Genomic DNA, 17,158 nt, shown 5'->3' with positions numbered 1-17,158 from the left:
TTAATACCATTCTGGGCCCTGGGAAACACACCTCCATATTTTTGTCCTCTATCCTTAAAACAAAAGGCAACTGTATCGAAATGCAGTAAAAAGTTTGTGGTTTCTATTGTGGGTTTTTGTGTGTGTTTTTTTTGTTGGTTTTTTTTTTTTTTGGTACCAATTTTAAGTACAGTTTTTTTTAAGACACAGTGTTTTCCATTTACAATACAGTGCTTATAAAGTGCAATGTTATTTCCTTTCCCTATGCACATATTCCATATTCAGGTATCGGGAACGTGCAGTTGTTTACTACAGCAGCTCCACCTTACAACTGCCATGGAATTTGCTACAAATTTGGGTCCTCAGTGTTTTTGTGTGGAACATGCTAAATCTATGCTCAGGTTGTTGATCATCCTCTTTAATGGCAGGCCCAGAGGAGGGACCGCCAGACGAAGGAGCACCACCACCAGGGACATCCCCAGACATCCCTCCTGGCTTGCCTCCTGGTACAGCTTGGTAATGACAGGGTTGCAGACGTTCTTTCTCCAGTTCTTTCTGCTGGTGTTCAAATTCTTCCTTCTCTGCAGTCTGATTCTTATCAGGCCAGATGATACTTTCATTACATGTGTCAAGAATCTTCTGTTTGTCCTCCTCGTTGATCTTGCTTGAAATTTCTCATCTTCAACAGTTACTCTCATGTTGATTGCAAAGTAAGAATTCAAGTGAATCCTTGGAAGAGAGGGTGTTCCAATGTTTCTCCTCTTCAGCTTTGTACTTCTCAACTTCTTGGTCCATATGCTCACTGTCTTCCTTGCTCCAATGGTTCTTGTCGTTAGTGATGGTAATCGTGTTCTCTTTTCCTGTACCCTTAGCCACAGCAAAGACACTAAGGATGCCACTGGCGTCAATATAGAAAGTGACTTCAATCTGAGGAACACCACATAGTGCAGGAGGTATGCATGTGAGTCTAAAGTTGCCAAGCTGGGTGTTATCCTTGGTTGTGGGGCGCTCATCTTCATCAACCTGAATGAGCACACATGGCTGGTTGTCATAAGTAGTGAAGTAAGTAGTGAAGGTCTGTGTCTGCTTGGTAGGATTGGTAGTGTTGCACTTGAGGACAGTCATAACTCCACCAGCAGTTTTCATGCCAAGAAAAAAAAAGGAGTAATATCCAAGAGCAGCAAATCTTGAATGTTTTCAGATTTGTCTCTAGATAGGATGGCTGCCAGGACAGCTGCACCATAAGCAACAGTCTTGTCAGGGTTTATGCTGCTCTTATTCAACTCTTTTCCATTGAAGAAGTCCTATAGAAGTTTCTGGATCTTGAGGATACCGATAGAACCACCCACCAGGACAATATCATGGATCTGGGACTTGTCTAGCTTGGCATCCTGATGGGCTCTCTGTACTGGGTTCAGTGTGCCACAGAATACGTAAGCATTCAATTCTTCAAATTGGGCACTGGTAATAGAGATATAGAAGTTGGTTTCTTCATAAAGTGAATCAATCTCAATACTGGCTTGGGTGCTGAAAAAGAGAATACACTTAGCACATTCACAAGCAGTGCAGAGGTGATCGACAGCCCTCTTGTTCTCACAGAGGCCCTTCTTCTGCTTGCACTTGAACTCTGCAATAAGATAGTTGGCCATTTGGTATGTCAAAGTCTTCCCCACCTAAGTGGATGTCTCCAGCTGTAGACTGAACCTTAAAGATTCCATTTTCAATAGTGAGGATTAACATATCAGAATGGCCACCTCCGAAGTCAAAGATCAGTTCATTTCTTTCAGCACTAACCTTTTTATCTAAGGCATAAGCAATGTAGCAACAGCAACTGGATCCTTGATGATTCTAAGTTCCCTGAGACCAGCAATGATTCTAGTGATGCTGACAGTCATTAAAGGAAGGTGATACTGTGACAACAGCATTGGTAACATCCTTGCCAAGGTAGGTTTCTGAGATTTCCTTCATCTTTGTCAAAACCATAGATGACAGCTTTTCTAGACAGAAACTTTTTCTCTCTCCTTGTGTTCTACTTGGACCTTGGGCCTGCCAGCCTCATTCACCATCATGCAGGGCCAATGCTTCATAACAGACTGGTGTTTCTTGTTTAGGAAGCTTATTAATTATTGAATCGATTTCTTTAATAGGTCTGGGCCTATTCAGAGTATCTATTTCTTCTTGTAGGAGTTTTAATCTTTTAAGGAATTGAACCATTTTATCTAGATAATCAAATTTGTGGGCATAGAGTTGTTCATAGTATTTCTTCATTATCCTTTTAATATCCATGGGATCTGCAATAATGTCTCCCCTTTCTAATATTAGTAATTTATGTTCCCTCTCTTTTTTTCTTAGTTATCCTAACATCAATTTTATTGATCTTTCCAAAGAAACTGCTTTAGGTTTCACTGTATTTCTCCATTGATTTTCTGTTTTAAATTTCATTGATTTATGCTCTAATTTTTATTATTTCTTTTCTTCTGTTTACTTTGGATTTAATTTCCTCTTCTTTTTCTAGTTTTCTAAGGTGGAAGCTTAGATGATTGATTTTAAGTCTTTCTTGTTTTCTAATAAATGCATTCAATGCTATAAATTTTATTCTAAGCTCTGCTTTTGTTGCATTCTGCAAATTTTGATAGACTGTGTTTTAATTTTCAGTTCAAACTATTCTTTAATTTCTCTTGAGGTTTCTTCTTTGGCCCATATGTTATTTAAAAATGAATTGTTCAATCTCCAAGTATTTGGGGATTTTCTTGCTCTCTTTCTATTATTGATCTTTAGTTTAAGTCCATTAGGTCTGAAAGCAGACATTAGATGATTTTAATTTTTTTCAACTTGTGAAAATTTTTTTCATTTTTATGGCCCATAGTATGGTCTATCTTGGTAGAATGCTCCATGTAATCTTAAGAAAAATGCGCATTCTGTTGTTATTGGATGAAGTAATCTATAGATGTTTATTATATCCAATTGATTGATAGTGTTGTTGAGTTCAGCCTGCTTTATCTGTCCATTACTGATAGAGGGATGTTGAACTCTCAAAGTATAATAGTGGATTCATTCATTTCTCCTTGTAATACTACGTTTTTGCCTCACGTATTTTAACACTCTGTTGTTAGGTGCATACACATTAAGGACTGTCATGCCTTCTTAGAGAATTGACCCCTTTATTATTATGTAATGTTCATTTTTATTCCTGATAACTTTCCTGACAGTCTGCTCTGTGTGAAATGAATATAGTACTTCCACTTTCTTTTGATTAGTGTTAGCATGGTAAGGTGTTTTTTCCTTCTGGGTTCTTTCAGGATTTTTTATTTACCTTTCATTTTTTGTAGTTTGAAAATGATAAGCCTAAGTGTAGTGTTTTGTTTGTTTTTGCTTTTTGGCATTTATCCTGCTGGTGTTCTCTGATCTTGGATCTATGGTTTGGTGTTGACAATAATTTGGGAGAAACTCTCAGACCTTATTGTTTTAAATATTTCTTCTGTTCCATTCTCCCTTTCTTCCCCTTCGGCTATTTCCCATTATGCATATGTTATACCCTTTGTAATTGCCCCACAGGCACTGAGGGTAACTTCTTTCCTTTTCTCAGAAGGATTACACACTGGTAGGAAAAAAATGCACATACAATTTTATTCATCAAAACAAATAGAAGAATTAAGGAATGTTCTGAATCCTATAGAAGTAGACTTGCTCCTGTACTTTGATTTTGATCACCATCACTTTCCTGGTCATTTTCCTTTAGATAAGCTGTAACATATTAACACTATCCTTAACTTGTAGTCTGGCTGTGGTCGAATCTATGCAGATGGAGGAAGTCCTCATCTCCCATCTTTAAGACTAAATATCTTTTGAATAGGTTGTAATTATTTCTGTAGGGATAATTCATGACCAGAAGAGTGCATTTGTTGGCTGATGTCATGTGCAAAAGTTGGACTGGTCTAATATGTATTTTCTTGTGCACATTTACCCCACTGCTAAATGTCAAAAAGTAATCAGGCCCACACAGTCCACAAAGGATGACATAACCAATTTGGAACCTGACAATCCGTAATGGAAGGTGAATGAAACTTTGTTTGCTGTGATGCAGGTGTAGACCCTAATAAACATCAGGGCCCACACTGGGCAAAGTCCATCCCAGAAGTTGTCACTGGCCTCAGAACCCAGAATTTCGTGGTGTGGAGAGCCCGTGATTTATTTTGGTTGAACGTGACTCATTAGTGGTAGATGGACAAAGAATAAAACAATACTATTTAGTAGGTCACCATAGTTACTATTAAAATGAATACATGCACAGATTTATGGTTTTTATCTTCAGGATATTTTTTAAGGTGGTTTTGAATTGCCTAATGCAGAATCCTAAAAAATTGAATTGATGGCTTAGAATTCAAAATGAAAAAATCAATCACATTTCAGAAAGAGAGCATAATACTTTTTGCAAAGGAAGTTTCCCTTTTTTATGCAGCTTTGCAACTGAAAATCTGTGCTTGGATTGCAGTGACCCTAAACAATGAGGGTGGAAGTGGGCCTTTGTTTATTTCACATTGCCTTTCAGATTTCTCTTTAAATTCCCTGAGATGAGTGATTTTGTCATCTTTGATGGTAAAATGATGCTTAAGACAGAAACCAGAAAAGGCCTTGACTAGGTAGTGACACCTGTAACATACCCAGGAGCAGATTCCATATAAAGATGTGAAAACAGGAAGGATAGGGGAACATGTTAAAAAGAATTCTTAGCTTGCAGCAGTGTAGCAGAGAGAAGCTGAGACCATATTGTGGTTATTTTATCTGCCAAAGCACGGTGGCTTTTGCTTCTTGCACGTAAGAGTTGTTGAAAACTATAACCTTCTAGCCTTCCAGAAGTTCTAATTCACCCTGAAGTTGAAGAGAAAGTTCTTTGGAACAGTCATGCATACTGCTAAAAATTTCAAACCTAAAAAAGAGGCTACTGAGTCAGATGTCAGAGCACACGACCCAAATCAAACGTAACTGAGCTATAGTAGGAGAGGAAACAACTGGATCTCCTCCCAGAGAGATGTCCTGTTTCTGAAAGAGAGCAGAAAAACTGAAAAGAATGGCTCTTGGTCCTTCAACTGTTCAAAGAATGAAAGAGGAAGCCTGGTCTTAAACAGAATACTTTTAAAACATAAAAATAAAAAAAGCCACACCTTTGGTGGCATATTGCAGAGTCACCCAAAATTTCTTTCTCAAAATTGGATTATTCCTTTGCACCCTCTAAGAGCCTGAGACTCACTTTGGTACGACGATGATGAATAAAAAGCACACCATCGCACGCCTGCATTCTGAACTTTTATGTCTCGGTGCCTGTCACGAGGAAACTTCCTGGACATATTAAACTTTTTAAAAAACTTCAATAAAAATGAAGATTTCCCTTTTAGGTCACCGTTTCTTCTGGCAGACTGAGTCCAAAGTGCACTTTATTTCCCTTTAATTTAACAGCTCCAGCAGCTTTTCCAGTTAAATCGACTGTTCATTATTGAGCCCCATTTATGAAGGGGCTGTGCAGTGCAGTTTAATGAATCCTTGGCACAAAGCTCCCTTTCAGGACTGGGAAAGAATAGGGGCTGTTCAGGCCCTGTAGGGCTGTATGTCAAAGCCAGCCCATAATGCCTGTCAGCCAAGGGCAGAAATTCCCACTGATATAAGAATGTGCAAGAAATCAACTTTCACCACCGACGAGCAGATTAAGACACGATCAGGAAATGAGACTGTAGGTTTAGAACAGTGACACCTGTTTGAACAGACTGATTTTCCCATCCCTTGATTACCGTGTGACTAAGGAGGGGGCTGGTAGAAGCAGCAACACAGCCCAGGCCTCAAAGCCTTCCAGGGTCTTCTGAGAGGGGAAGGAAAGACCAAAGACCATTGTGGGTGGGGGCAGTTTTGGGCTAGGTGTAGTGCTAAGTTCTTTCACATTCCCTTTTCTATTTTAATCCTCACAACAAGGAATTTAATAATCAATAATATAAGGATTATTCGCATGTGACGGGGAGGAAACTGACACTCACATGACTTCATTTTTTGTTCAAGGTTACACTGCTAATTGGCCACGAAATGGCAATGATAAGATGGAACACAGGCCTGTCTGGCTTCCAGTGTCTATCATTTCTAGTGCCCTGAAGGGAAGCCAATTGATAGATTTGGTCCTTTGGAAACATCCAAGCTCTAGTCAGCAGGAAAAACAATTTAATTGCACGGGGTATTGAGTGCCTACTATGTACTAGGCCTATGTGATATACATTGGGGATGCAGGCAAATGACATGGCATTCATCTATGAAGAGTGTAGCAGTGGGCCTGCCTTCAGTGCAAGACACACATGCTTTGAGTGTCAGCTCTGAGGATATGCCATTTTTGTACTTTTCAGATCTTGGGAAAGTCCCTCTCACTAAGCCCTGGCTGTGCTGCTCTTTGCCCAGCCTCCACCCCAGCCATGCAGTGATCAAGCGATGGTGGCTCTGGTAACTCTGGGATTGCCAACTAGTCTTCAGAAGGTAACATGGTCCAGAGGATTTCTGTAGAAAGGGGTCCTAGATGCCTTTGTGTTACATTAAAACTATGGGATCCCTCAGTTCTCAAGATGGCTGTGTGGATTTCTTTTCTTCCAGTATCAAGGAACAGAGCAAGCCTGTTGAAGTATAATGTTTTAAAAAAGCTAAAATCATGAATCTCGGGCAAACATAAAAATGAACCACATGTAAGAGATTCTGTTTAACTCATGGATTAGTGACGAACCAACAAGATATTATGACTAGTTCAAAGAACATTTAAGAAGCCAAGTATATATTATGAATTGATGGGATAAATTTGCTGGATTCCAATGAAAATTAGGCTATACATTTTTGTGGTTATCTGTTTCATGGACAGAAATTATTTTCATATCTGTTGGACAAACTCTACCAAGCAATAAGCAACTTACTCAATCTGGGACCTTTAATCAAAAGCAAATGGTAAGAGAAATTAAATACATTCCTCTAGACAATATCTGAGTGGTCTTTGTTCTGTATAACATTGAAATAATGTGGGACCTACTTTTCTGCCTTATTTGAAGTTTTGGTAATTTTCCTGATAAGTCCTATGTTTTATAGACAAGTAAATTTGGACCCAGCTAGAGAAAGGAAAGGATTTGCCTACATCATAATGTGTTGTTGACAAAGCCAGAACTAAAACCCAGGTCTCCTGTCTCTCTAAAAGTGTTTGCTCCACTTTACTGCTGTGGAACCACATAGCAATTGTGTTTCCTCCACCGGAGACCAGAAAAGGAGAGGACTTGCATTTTTCTGATTGCAAAAAGTGAAGGGACATGTATTTTCCAGGGAAGCTTTTAAATTAAGATCAATTAACTGTGGGAACAAGAAAATATGCTAACTGATCCATTTGTTAAGATACAAATTAGAAAGTTAACCTTGGGGTTTCTTTTTCTAAATTATCTTTTTACTTTTCAATAATGGTTGACATATAATATTAGTTTTAGGTGTACAACGTAGTAATTAGACATTTATATAACTTACAAAGTGATCACCCTGATAAGTCTAGTACCTATCTGACACCATACTTAGTTATTAAAATATTATTGACTATATTTCCTATGCTGTACTTTATGTCCAATGACTATTTTTATAATTGGCAATTTGTATTTATTAATCCCTTCATCTTTTTCATCCATCAGGCAACCATCAGTTTGTTCTTTGTATCTGTGGGTTTGTTTCTTTTTTGTTTGTTCATTTATTTTGTTTTCTAGATTCCACATATAAGTAAAATAATATGGTATTTGTCTTTTTCTGTCTGACTTATTTCACTTAGCATAATATCCTCTAGGTCCATCCATGTTGTCGCAAATGACAAGATTTCATTCTTTATATTGCTGAGTAATATTCCATTGTATAAATGTATCACATTGTCTTTATCCATTTTTCTATTTATGAGCACTTAGGTTGCTTCCATATCTTAGGTATTATAAATAGTGCTGCAGTGCACATAGGGATGCATATATCCTTTTGAATTAGTGTTTTGGATTTCTTCGGATTAAGTACCCAAAAGTTTAATTGCTAGGTGATCTGGTAGTTCGATTTTCAATTTTTTGAGGAAACTCCATACTGTTTTCCATAGTGGCTGCACCAATTTACAATCCCACCAACAGTGCATGAGGTTCTCCACATCATTTTCTCCACATCCTCACCAACACTTGTTTGTTGGTTTACTGACGATAGCCACTCTGACAGGTGTGAGGTGATAGCTCATTGTGGTTTTAATTTGCATGTCCCTAATGATTAGTGATTAGTTGAGCTTCTTTTCATATGTCTATTGGTCATCTATATGGCCAAGGGGTTTATTTCTTACTAAGATCACAGAGGTAATTCGGTTCCTTATATAGGGATGCCTGGAAACACACCTTGAGGTGGAGAGTTGTGTACAGAGGTCGATTTTAAAGGACTCTTGGGAGATACATTTGTAGGAAAGTGAGGAAGTCAAGATTGGGCAGAAGCTGACCGGCCATCAGCGTCCACTGATCTATGGAAAGCTTTGGAGCTGGGATGGCCTTTCAAATTTGACTCAAATTGAAGCAAGGCGGGTCTAGCCTTTGTATCCCTGCACCACCCAGCCAATCATTAGTCTCCTATGCACTTGGGAGAGGATATAACCTTGGGCAAGGCAGCTGTGGTCAATGCTTAAGCTGAGGGGTCCAGCTGTCAGCCATCAGTAGACAGTAGATTCAGCAGCTGGGCGGTGGGTTCACCAGCTCCCAGAGGGAATCTGGGCAGAGAACCACAGTATCCACTATGCCTTGTTTGTATTACAAGGTTAGTTGTAATAAAAAGATTTAAACTCAAGGGCCAACACTAATGGATTAGTAAGCGGCATCAGGAGCGCTATGTTGGGAAGGGTTACAGGCTCATCTGGGCTCACTAGAAAGAACGTGGGGATCGATTAGTGATGTCTGTAGGATGGTGGGGCGTGATGCCATTTCTTCTTTGATTTAATGACTACCCCACACAGTCTGCCTGGGACCATCCTGGTTTATGCCTGTGCTTCCAGGGTAATTATTAACAAGCAATGTTACCTTTTATTCTCAAAAATGTCTTCCTACAAAAGATCAATTTCATGGTCATCCTAAGAAAAAAGTTTTCAGTCTTGCCACTCCTGCCTCTCTCTATTGAAAAATGCTCCGTTCTCTCTGGGCAAGTGGCTTGATATCCTTGGGACAAGTGGCTTGATATCCTCAGTGCACTTAGGATTTCAAAGAAGATCCTCTTTGGCAGAAAGGGTTTTCTTTAGCAGCTTCTGTTTCTAGCTTAGCAACACAAAATTCTCTTGAGGCATAGGTGCAAACATCCCTGGCAACCTTCCTAGAATGGGCAAAAAGGAGGTAGTGTGGGGAGGTGTGAGGCAAAGTACGGGAAGAATAAAATAGATTACAACCATAGAAAATTATTCTGCCATATTTTAAAGCAGAATTTTGCAGATATAGCCATTGTCTGGCCTGACTGAAGGCATGTTGACCCTGCATTTAAAACCAGAGATTCTTAAGTCTGAAAGGGAATGTAGAGATCACCTATCCATTTTATAGATGGGACACACCACAGGCCAAGGGTACACTCTAGGTACTTGTACAGTGGGGATCAGGGCCCTGGTTTTTTAAGCCTCCCAGTCTAGAGTTTCTTCCACCAGACCAAATTCTATTCTCAAAGGAGAAATTAGCAGAGTCTGTCGCAGTGACAACAATATGGAGGCAGCAATTTGGCTTTGGATAAAACAGAAAGATTGCTCTCAGACCTGGGATGTCTTGGCAGAGGGGCTGGCAAGAAAATTGCTATATGCAAGAGCATGGGCATGATTTTGCTTGTGTAAACAGAGCATGGCATCAGGTTGGGGGCCAGAGTCTTTTATGGTGCCAGGAAAGTGACAAATGCTAAAACCTGCTACCAAGAACAAGGCAGTGTGCCACATGCCATGGAACACAAAGATAAATAAGCTCCTCTGCTCAGAAACCTCTAATGTTTCTCTCCATTTTCATAAGACCAAGCCTAAGCTCCTTTGAATAGCATTTGAGGCACTCTTTCCAATCATCTCCCTCTACTCCTTGCCTCACACCCTGCATTCCAGCCCCACACTACTACTTAAATTGCCCTGACACTACCCTAGAAACTTAAACCTCCATGTGTCGGCGCAAGAGGACTTTCTAGGATGCCCTCTTCCCCTCCCCTGCCTTTTTCTTTTTAATGCATCAAAACTTACCTTATTCTTTACGGCCCAACTCAATGTCATCTCCTTTATGAAGGCTTCTCCAGACACCCCATACACAACAGATTACTCCCTCCTGTGTGCTCCAGTGACAATTTGTGCCTCTATTCAAACACTGTCCTGAGTACAGGAATCACGTCCATGCCATTTCCCCATGCTTAGAGCATGGTGTATCTAGGCTATAGCAGGTGCGCAGCAAATGTCTGCTGAATGAATAAATAAATAACATGACCTTTGAACTCAGAGCACTGGGATTTTGTCTGTCTTTCCAGGACCAGGACTTAGTTATGTGTGTATCTGTCCTTGGTGCTTGGCACACAGTAGGCCCTGATAAATATTTATGAAGTGATGATGATAGACAAGTATTAGCTGATTTAACTTTTTCGCTGCGGCGTTCATCTATAGTCCAATGACTATTTCCAAGCCGCTGACTGTAGCTTTCAACTTTACCCCACGAGCTCAGTTCCAGAAGGGAAGTTTAGGAAAGCAGATGTGTATTTTTCTATATTTTTGTGTTTTTCAAAAAGAAATTAACAGGAAATTTTTATACTTTAAAGTAATCATTTATTTTAATAAAATGTAGCACCTTAACTGTATTTACTTAAAAAATTTAAATACTGTAATTATCTTCTATAGATTTTTGACACATTTTGGAGAACAAACTTGAAATCAATTAATACAGTAAAAAGGTTAAGGCCGACTAGGCATAGGATTTAGATTTGAAGCTAAGCACTGTACCAGCTGTTTGACCTTTGGCAAGCTACCTAAGCTCTGTGACTTTGGGTGTCTTCAGTAAAATGGGGATAATTTTAACTGCCTGAAAGGGTTATTGTGAGGATTAAATGAATAATGTGTGAAAGTGCCCAATACTGCATCAAATGCTTGTTGAGTGAATGAACGGATGAAAAAAGAAGTGTGATAGAAAAAATAAAGTATCAGGAAAGCATGAAGGAGGGAGGTATAACCGCCTGAGTTGGTGGTAACAAGAAATGCTACCTTTTATTCTCAAAAATCCGGGAGGGCTTTTTGAGAGACAGTACCATTTAATGTGGATTTTGAAAGGAGAAATAGGATCCTCAGCAAGTACAATGGAATTAGTGATACCCTGGTTCTACCTCATGGAAATATAATCTATTTTCTGCTGCCCCAAATGCTATGCCCAACAAAAGTCACTTTAATAAGTAATGAGGAAAGACCAAGTATAATACAGCAAAACCAGCCCTAGGTAGGGGAATCTAAATTCAGAGGCTCTTTTCATAAAAGTGGTTTTGAGGGGTTGAGGCAGCGGGATTGAAAGATAGGTTTCGTGTCTTAAGACTTGAAAGCTCCCACTTAAACTCATTTCCTCCTTGATGTGGTCAGGAAGCGCTTTCCGGAAAGAACAGGCAGGTTTAATGCAATTATGCAATGTTGCCCCCCCTTCCTTACCCCCCAACTTGGCCATGTGCTAGGCAACTCCAGCTGGCCTCACACAAGAGAAAGCAAACTTCAGCTGCCCCTCAGGACCGTTGTTATAGCCCTCCTCAGAAAAGTGTTCCAGCGGCTGATCGGAGCTACTTAAGCCATTTAATTGAATGAATTCATCCTCATATAATAGGATCTAGGTCTTTAAGCATTTCTGTCTGCCATACCGGATATTGGGCTGAGGGCTGCTCAAGTTACCCTGCCTCTCTGAGGCCCTGGGTCTTTCTGCTGTCTGTACTTGCCACATTTTGGTATAAATCTCTGTGGGCTCAGAGCAGCCTTACGCTGTGTTCTCATGGAATCGCTCCACATTGAGTCAACTTAAGTCTCGTGTTTCTAAGAGGAGTAAGATACCAGGTATTTGAATGAAGTCTGAAGAAAGAGATTCCACATGGATGGTCTTGTGTGATTTTTCCCATTTTCAGAAAAGGAGGGGGCACAATTTGCTATTGGAAATCCTGTCCTTGGGCTCCATCCTGGACTCACCTGCTTGGGCCTGCAGCAGAGAGGCCAGGTAGGTGATTGAGCAGGCCCTACTGAATTATAGCAAAAGGGAAAGCAGTTGAAAAGGCAGGTTCATCTTCCACGTTACTCTCTGCCAATCCATCCTTTGTACTAATGCAGAGTGAAATTTCTTTCTTTTTGTGTTTTGTGTATAATGACCTATAGATCTTAAGTCTATAGTTTCTTGAGTTTTGATGAGTACATACGCCCACGTCACTAGCATGTGCCCCCTTTTAGTCAATCCCTTCTGCCAGAGGCAATCACTATTCTGACGTCCAGCATCATAAATTAGTTTTACTGTTCTAGGATTTCATATAAATGGAATCATACCGTATGCACTCCTTTATGTCTGGCTTATTTGTCCCAACAAAAGGTTTTTGAGACTCCTTCATGTTATTGTATCAGTTTTTTACCTTTTTTATTACTAAATATATTCCATTCTATAATATCACAGACTAATATTTCTCAAATAAAGAACTGACCATTCTCTGTGCTTAAAATCCTTCATAGGAGAACTGACTCTGGATGGTGCACACACATTGTGATATATAGATGACGTATTACAGAATCGTACACTTCAAACCTATGTAATTTTACTAACCGTTGTGACCCCAATAAATTTTAATTAAAAAAAATCCTTCATAGTTCCTTCCCCACTGTTTATATAATAATGCCAACAATTTTTGGTATGACATTCAAGTCTCTTCTCCTCTGGCTATGGCCTTATCTCCAGGTACTCCCATCCATGCAAACTATATTCCATGTGCACATCTCACTGTTCTAATACATTCTGTCTCCTACTTCTGTGTATTCTGATCTGGCTGTGTCCTCAGCTGAAACATTCTTTCCCCTTTTCCTCCATGGCAGGTTCCTCTCCAGGCTTCAAGCCTACGTGAAGCCTTCCCTCACCTCCTAGCCAGTTATTCCTCTGTCCTCTGTGTTGCCACAACCCTTTATACTTCCCTCAATTATAAATCGGATGTTGGGATCCTTGAGAATGGCATAATGCACAGCATCTCTTGGAATTTCTAGGATCAGAACAGTGTTGTGTTCTGTGAAGAGAGAATTTTAAGATAGCAAATTGATAATTTCATTGTTTGGATTAATGAATCACATTGTTTAGTACTATGTATTAGGCTGGTGCAAAAGTAATTGTGGTTTTCGCAATTATTTTTAACCTGTTAAAACTGCAGTTACTTTTGCACCAACCAATAAAACAGCTTTAACAGCCCACCTGAATCAGGGTCTGTCTCTTCACAGTCCAGGAAACTGCCTAGAAGAAATCAAGGCGTATTACCTCACTGCCAACTCCATCTCTTCAGAGATCTAGTGCCCGTCTCTGGATTGCCTAGGGAGATTTTCATTACATTTTTGACATCTGAGAACCTCTGAATGGGTATTCAGTACACATGCCTGCCACCGTTTTTTTTTTTTGAGATATAATTCAAAGAGCATAAAAATTCACCTACTACAGTGTGTGACTCAGTGATTTTCAGTATATGCACAAAATTGTATAACCATCACCACTATCTAATTCGAGAACATTTTTATCACCTCAAAAAGAAACACCACACCTATTAATACAAATTACCAATTTTAGGCAAATGAAATAAAAACTTAAAAATTAATTATAGATTACAGCAAGAAAACACAGCTTTAAATAGTAATGAAAATATTTCATATTCAGAGTGATAAAATCATACGCAGTTTTTTTGTCTAAGTGACTATATCCAGATCAGTAACAGATTGTTTTAGCTATAGGTCAGATTCTATAACTAGGTGATTTTTCTTGCGATCTAGTCATACTAAATTAGAAGTTCTAACTTCCAATTATAGGTTGTTGGGAATAACAGAAAATGCTTGCTGGTTAGACAGTTCTGGATATTTGAATCAAACGAGGTATCTTGTCTATTATACACTCAACAGCCATCCTTCCCCCTTCTTCCTGCAAATGGAACACTGATCTAGTGAGGTTTTGGGTAGAGATCCCTCTCTCATGTAGACAGATGCCTACCCAGCTCCAGGGGGTAAATTAAGATTGGTCTAAACCAATCATGGTAATACCTTCCCCATGGTACTTGAGTGGTGTAATGGTAAGCATACAATCTAGTTTTGGCTAATGAGATGTTTTGTTTTTTTTTTTCTCGGGAGGCCTTCTCTTGCTGTATAAAATCATAACGCATCCTCAGGAAAAGGCCCTTTGCCCTTTTAGAATAGGGGTGTGATGCCTGGAAGTGAATCAACCATCTTGCAACCATGAGGCACCCACAAAAGGATGAAAACTAACACATCAAGGAAGATGGAGCATAAAAGTAGAATCTGGGCTCATGGTGGTAACAATGAGCAGCTGAACCAATGATAGAATTTGCTCATAGAAATTATAAAGAGATTTCTAATTCAATATCCCATCAGATATTAATTTTATAAGCGTAACACGCTTGGATATTTTAATTTGGGAGATGAGAGTGAATGTACTTCCAATTCCACTTTTGGCTGCATTTAGTTCTAGGAAGTACTTTTTAATGTTTCATTGCCGCATGTTGATATAGTTTTGAAGTATTTTTCAATAATATGCCTTTAATTTCTTTCTTGAATAAATAAATCATTGCCTAAAAGAAAAAAAAAATCAAACCTTAGGTAATCAAGTTGCTTTCACCATAAGTTCTATTCCTAAAAATCCTGTTGTCTGATCTTCAACATAAAGCAATTCTTGATACTTCATCTTTAAAGTGATTAGTCCTGGCCATTGGGACTACTGACTATGTTGCTGAGATAAAGCACTTGAGAAATATCTCTGACATTGTTACAATATCCTTATTAGCATTATAGTGTCATCATTTCTACTAGGAATAGAGTAATTGTGAACTAAGTGAAAAAGAATGACTTTTTCAATTTAAATTCGTTATTAAAATAAATATGTGCATAGGTTAGAAAGGAAAATTAGCAGTGTGTTACAATTTTCTTCTCCATTATCCTTATTTCTGACTCTCACTTTGAAGATTTTAAAATTATTTCTTCTTTCTATTTTTACCTACATGTTTCAAACAAATCTTATGTGGCAGACACAGATGCACTGCTCAGCTTTCTCTTCAAGAAAGAACCCATTACCCAGCTGGTGAGCTGGCAGCCTTCTCATGTTACTTTGTTCAGGTTTCTCTCCTCTTTTAAGCTAAGGCCACACTCCTCCTGAGGTGACCCCATCCCATGACTGGGCAAGGTAGTGAGTGATACTAAGGCCTAGCCATTTCTGCCTAATGGAGCATTTATTTAATGAGTCACCTTTGCTCTAGATGTCCCCTCTGGGCTTGCAGAGAGTTTTGTCAGATCTACAAAACTGTCTGAGGCCTTCCCTGCTGGATTTGGCTTCCTCTTTCCTTTTATAGGTCTTGGATCTGCATTGTATAAGGCTTTCCTTGTCCAATTCTGCTTTCTCTCCTTTTATTTTTCAGAAGTGCCTTCAAAAAACCACTTGCTCTGAATATTCTGTAAGTTATAGAGCACTTCTATCTTTTCCACCTGTGGGGTGCTCCCCTCTTCCCTTTTCCAGCCCTCCCAATGTAGTTATGGAGCACGTTATTTAGAAATTCCCTGATAAAAGTTTCTTGAGGCAATTTTACAAGATATTGTATGCCTGAAAATATTGTTCCTCTACCCTCAAGTTTGATTGATCATTGGGTTTAGTATAGAATTCTAAGTAGGAAATAATTTTTTTTTCAGATTTTTAAGAACGATTGTTCCATTGTTTTCTATGTTTGTGTTGTTAATGAGAAGCCTGAAGTTATTCTGACTGGTTTTTATTTTTTGAATATGACATTTATTTCTCTCTGGAATCTTTTATTTATTTATTGATATTCCAAAAATTCATTATAATGTGCTTAGGCATAGGTCTTTTTTTTTTCTTCATTAAATTTGTTAGACATTTAGTGGGTTCTTTTAATCTGGAACTACTTCCAGACCCAGTGAATAATAAAGAAAATAGAAAAAAACGGTATTCAAAAATCAGGGGATCCATCATGGAAGAAAAGCGAAGAGAATTCCCTGGATAATGACCGCATTATAGAGAAGTATCACAATAGCATAGCGCAGGCCTAGTGACAATCAATCCGCATTGGAACAGGAGAATGAAGAATTCCTGGAGAAGGAGAAGATGTCTCCAAGAAAAATAAATGAGGTGATAGATTTCCTTATGTCTTTGACCATGAATCCTTCAGTTTGTCAAATCCTGCAGTTCTACAAAATGTTCTTATTTCTTTGATAATATTCTCTTCCTCTAGCCAGGTGTTGCTCAAATAATTGATCCATAATATTGTGAGGTAAAATAAAATGGTTGCTGTTTTAAGCTACTCAGTTCAGGAGTAGTTTGTTATACTACTACAGATGACCAAAATAACATCTAATATTTTAAGATCGAAAATAAGATCTAGTGTTAGTTAGTAGAATCTGGTTTGCAGGACGAAAGCATGAGAAAAAAAAAAAACCACAAGAAAACAAGAGATACATTTTTTGGGGGTGCACAATTTGTAAGGTAACATTATTTTTGATGAAAGTAATACTTAATAAATTGGATGGTGAAATTTTAGGTTTAAAAAGAGAGTGACAGGAAATTGGTAGGGGGAGAGGGAAAAAAAAGGTGCATAATTAGTTTTCCCTTTATGCAAGTGCATTCCTGAGGACTAAGATTATCCTGCAGGGAATATGATTAAAGTTACAAAGAGGAAAACAAAATAAGTAAATCAGCTTTTGATCCTGCTGCTATATTTACCCATAAAAAAGCAGGCAGCTCTCAGGTGGGCTTTTGTCTAAGTAATGTCCTGAAATCCAAGTGTAAAAGAACAATATGAAATCTCAATTCTCCCAAACGGTTTGGGGCAAGTTCCGCCCTTGAGCCCCTGGGGGGCTTGGTTCCCAAGGAGATTAATCTCACTTGCTCAGCATTAGGTATCACTGAAGCACAAG

General features: G+C 38.8%; 1 pseudogene; it reads right to left on the bottom strand.

The window, feature by feature from the left end:
- Positions 1 to 288: 288 nt before the first annotated feature.
- Positions 289 to 2,069, bottom strand: LOC117029749 (heat shock cognate 71 kDa protein-like; annotated as a pseudogene).
- Positions 2,070 to 17,158: the final 15,089 nt, after the last annotated feature.

This window comes from Rhinolophus ferrumequinum, chromosome 11 (assembly GCF_004115265.2).
Source record: "Rhinolophus ferrumequinum isolate MPI-CBG mRhiFer1 chromosome 11, mRhiFer1_v1.p, whole genome shotgun sequence".
In the NCBI taxonomy this organism is placed as follows: domain Eukaryota; kingdom Metazoa; phylum Chordata; class Mammalia; order Chiroptera; family Rhinolophidae; genus Rhinolophus; species Rhinolophus ferrumequinum.
This window is presented reverse-complemented; position numbering and strand designations above follow the sequence as displayed.